Source organism: Phoca vitulina, unplaced genomic scaffold (assembly GCF_004348235.1).
Source record: "Phoca vitulina isolate PV1807 unplaced genomic scaffold, GSC_HSeal_1.0 scaffold35, whole genome shotgun sequence".
NCBI classification, from domain to species: Eukaryota; Metazoa; Chordata; class Mammalia; order Carnivora; family Phocidae; genus Phoca; species Phoca vitulina.
In genome coordinates, this window is record NW_022589738.1 from 3,868,889 (window position 1) to 3,873,364 (window position 4,476).

The window sequence follows — 4,476 nt, forward strand, 5'->3', positions numbered from 1 at the left end:
AATTTTTCATTTTGTTTCTCTTGCCGGAGGAGACACATCTAGAAAAATGTTTCTACAGCTGATGTCAAAAAAATTCTTGCTTTCTTATAAGAATTCTATGGTTTCAGATCTCACATTTAGGTCTTTAATCCATTTTGATTTATTTTTGTGTATGGTGTAAGAAAGTGGACCAGTTTTGGGTTTTTTGCAGTTTTTGTCCAGTTTTCCCAACACCATTAGTTGAAGAGATTGACTTTTCCCCATTTTATATTCTTCCCTGCTTTGTTGTAGATTACTTGACCATAAACATATGGGTTTATTTCTGGGTTCTTTATTCTGTTCTCTTGATCTGTGTGTCCATTTTTCTGCCAGTACCGTAGTGTTTTGATTACTATAGCTTTGTAATATATCATGAAATCTGGGATTGTGATACTTCTAGCATCGTTTTGCTTTCTCAAAATTGCTTTGGCTATTTGGGGTCCTTTGTGCTTCCATACAACTTTTAGCATTATTTGTTTTAGTTTCGTGAAAAATACTAATGGTGTTTTGATAGGGAATGTATTAAATATCTGTATTGCTTTTGGTATTATGGACATTTAAACAATATTGTTTCTTGGAATCCATGAGCATGGACTATCTTTCCATTTCTTTGTTTCATCTTTAATTCCTTTTATCAGTGTTTTATAGTTTTTAGAGGACAGGTCTTTCAATTTTTTGGTTAAGTTTATTCTTTTTGGTGCAATTATAAATGGAATTGTTTTCTTAATTTCTCTTTCTGCTATTTCATTGCCAGTGTATAGAAATGCTATCGATTTCTGGGTATTAATTTTGTATTTTGCAATTACTGAACTCAGTAATTTCTTCTAGAAGCTTTTTCATGGGGTTTTTAAGGATTTCTATGTATACTATCATGTCATCTGCAAATTGTGATAGTTAACTTCCTCTTTACCAATACAGATGCCTCTTATTTATTTGTCTTGTCTGATTGCTGTGACTAGCACTTCCAATACTATGTTAAATTAAAGTGGTAAGGGTGAACGTTCTTGTCTGTTCCTGATCTTAGAAGAAATTGAGTATGATGTTAGCTGTGGGTTTTTTTATATGGCCTTTACTATGTTGAGATATGTTCCCTCTAAATCCACTTTGTTGAGTTTTTATCATGAATGGTTGTTGAATTTTATCAGATTCTTTTTCTACATCTATTGAGATGGTTGTATGATTTTTATCCTTGATTTTGTTGATGTGTATATGATATTGATTGATTTGCAAATGTTGAACCATGCTTGCATCCCCAGAATAAATCCCACTTGATTGTGGTAGATGATCCTTTTAATGTATTGTTGAATTTGGTTTGCTAATATTTTGTTGAGGATTTTTGCATATATGTTCATCAGGGATATTGGCTTGTAGTTTTTATGTGTTTGTGGTGTCCGTCTACTTTTAGTATCAGGGTAATGCTAGCCTCATAGAATGTATTTCTAAGTTTTCCTTCCTCTTCTGGCTTTTGAAGTAGTTTGAGGAGAATAGGTGTATTAAGTCTTCTTTAAATGTTTGATAGAATGGGGCACCTGGGTGACTCAGTCAGTTAAGCGTCTGCCTTTGGCTCAGGTCATGATCCCAGGGTCCTGGAATCAAGCCCCACGTTGGGCTCTCTGCTCAGCAGGGAGCTTGTTTCTTCCTTTCCCTCTGCCTGCTGTTTCCCCTGTTTGTTTGTTCTCTCTCTCTGTCAAATAAATAAATAAAATCTTTAAAAATAAATAAATGTTTGATACAATTCACATGTGAATCAATATGGTCATAAACTTATTTTTTGGTAGTTTGTAAATTACCAATTCAATTTTGTATTAGTAATTGGTCTGTTCACATTTTCTATTTCCTCCTGATTCTGTTTTGGAAGGCTGTATGCTACTAGGAATTTATTCATTTCTTTTAGGTTGTCCAGTTTGTTGGTATGTAATTTTTTTGTAGTATTCTCTTGTGATCCTTTGTATTTCTGTGACGTCAGTTGTTTTTTTTACACTTAAAATTTTTATTTTGAATATGAATAGAGTTGACATACAATGTCACATTAGTTTCAGGTTTGCAACTTAGTGATTTTACAAGTTTATTCCTTATGCTATGTTCACCACGTATGTAGTTACCGTCTGTTCTATTGCATCACTATTACAATATCATTGACTGTCCCTGCCTTTTATTCCCATGACTTACTCATTCTATAACTGCAGACATGTATTACCTTCTCCCTGTGTCCATTTTGTCCAACCATCTACCCTCTTGTCCTCTGGCAACCATCAGCTTGTTCTCTGCATTTATAGGTCTGATTCTGCTTTTTGTTTTGTTTATTCTTCATAAATTGAATCATATGGTATTTGTCTTTCTCAGCCTTACTTATTTCACTTAGCATAATACCCTCTAGGTCCATTAATGTTGCAACTGGCATGAAGCCATCCTTTTTATGATTGTATAATATTCTGTTGTAGGTATGTATATCATATTTTCCTTATCTTTTCATTTCTTCATGGACACGTAGGCTGTTTTCATATCTTGGCTATTGTAAATAATGCTGAAATATGCATAGGGGTGCATATATCTTTTTCAGTTAGTGTTTTCAATTTTCTTTGTGTAAATAGCCAATAGTGGAATTATTGGATCATATGGTATTTCTATTTTGAATTTTTTTTTTGGCTCTTTTTAGTTTATTGCATGAAGGAGTTACACTAGTCCAAGTTAAAAGCAGACCCCAAATGGTTACATTATACAAGCTGTGAAGTTTTTAAACTTGTGACAAGGGACAGAAGGGAAATTCTACTCATTGCAGGGAAATCCTCACTTAAGCTTCAGTGAGCCAAAAGTACTTAAAACCCATGAACCTTCAGCTGGTCATCCTTAGCCAGTCCAGTGTATACCAAGAACTGGGATATGTTCTTGGCGTTAGTCACCCTGTAGCTGAATTACTTCTCCATATTCTGGATGCTCAATTACAGTACCATTGCAGGCAAATTTCTTCTTAAACGCCTTCACTGGTTTCTTTTTATCATAATTATCAGTGATCCCTTGGACAGTAGTAAGGGTCTTCCTGCCATTCCTCTGTTGAATTCTTATATGGATATAATCCTCAGTGCCAGCAAGAAACAGCTCATCACCCTTACTTGCATCAGCAAAGGGGCCGAAAGAATGGAGGTTCTGGATATTGGACATACAGTACGATTCCTTTTCCTTGGTGGAAACAGCCTGAGGAAGGCAGTGATGGGAGAAGGCGAGGTGGGGGGTTGGGGGACGGAGCGTCCAGATGCAAGGGGGCTCAAGGGGGAGGCAGTGGCTCAGTGACTCGGCCTCTAATTTGAGTTTTGTAAGGAACCTCCATACTATTTTCCATAGTGGCTGTACCAATTTACATTCCCACCAACAATGCACAGAAGTTCCCTTTTTTCCCCACATCTTCATCAACACTTTTTATTTCCTGTGTTTTTTATTTTAGCCATTCTAACAGGTGTGAGGTAATATCTCATTGTGGTTTTGATTTGCATTTCCCTGATTAGTGATGTTAAGCAACTTTTCATTTGTCTGTTAGCCATCTGTATGTCTTTGGACAAATGTCTATTCAGGTCCTCTGCCCATTTTTTAATGGGATTTGTTTTTTGGTGTTGAGTTATATAAGTTCTTTATATGTTTTGGATATTAACCCCTTATTGAATGTATCATTTGAAAATATCTTCTCCCTTTCAGTAGGTTGTTTTGTTGATGGTTTCTTTTGCTCTGCAAAATTTTTTTTATTTTGGTATAGTCCTGATAGTTGATTTTTGCTTATATTCCCCTTGCTGTAAGAGACATATCTGGAAAAATGTTTCTGTGGCTGATGTCAGAGATATTATTGCTTGTGTTCTCTCCTAGGGTTTTTATGGTTTCAGGTCTCACATTTAGGACTTTAATACAACTTGAGTTTATTTTTGTGTATGGTATTAGGAAATAGTCTGGTTTTATTCTTTTACATGTAGCTGTCCAGGTTTCCCACCATCATTTATTGAAAAGACTGTCTGTTCCCCTTTGTATATTCTTGCCTCTTTTCTCATAGGTTAATTAGACCTAAAAGTGTGGGTTTATCTCTGGTGTCTCTATTCTGTTCCATTCATCTATATGTCTGATTTTTGTGCCAGTACCATACTGTTTTGATTGCTACAGCTTTGTATTATATCTTGAAATCGGAGACTGTGATACTTGTGATACTTCGAGCTGGGTCCTTTCTCAGGAATGCTTTGGCTATTTGGGGTCTTTTGTGGTTCCATACAAATTTTAATATTATTTGTTCTAGTTTTGTGAAAAATGCTATTGATATTTTAATAGGGATTGCATTAAATCTCTGTATTGCTTTGGGTAATATGGACATTTAAACAATATTGGTTCTTCCAATTCATGAGCATGGAATATCTTTCCATTTGTGTCATCTTCAATTTCTTTCATTAGTGTTTTATAGTTTTTGGAGGACAGGTCTTTTACCTC

The 4,476-nt window shown here is 35.1% G+C and overlaps 1 pseudogene; it reads right to left on the minus strand.

Moving 5' to 3' along the window:
• Positions 1-2,834: 2,834 nt before the first annotated feature.
• On the minus strand, positions 2,835-3,177 carry LOC116646178 (annotated as a pseudogene).
• Positions 3,178-4,476: the final 1,299 nt, after the last annotated feature.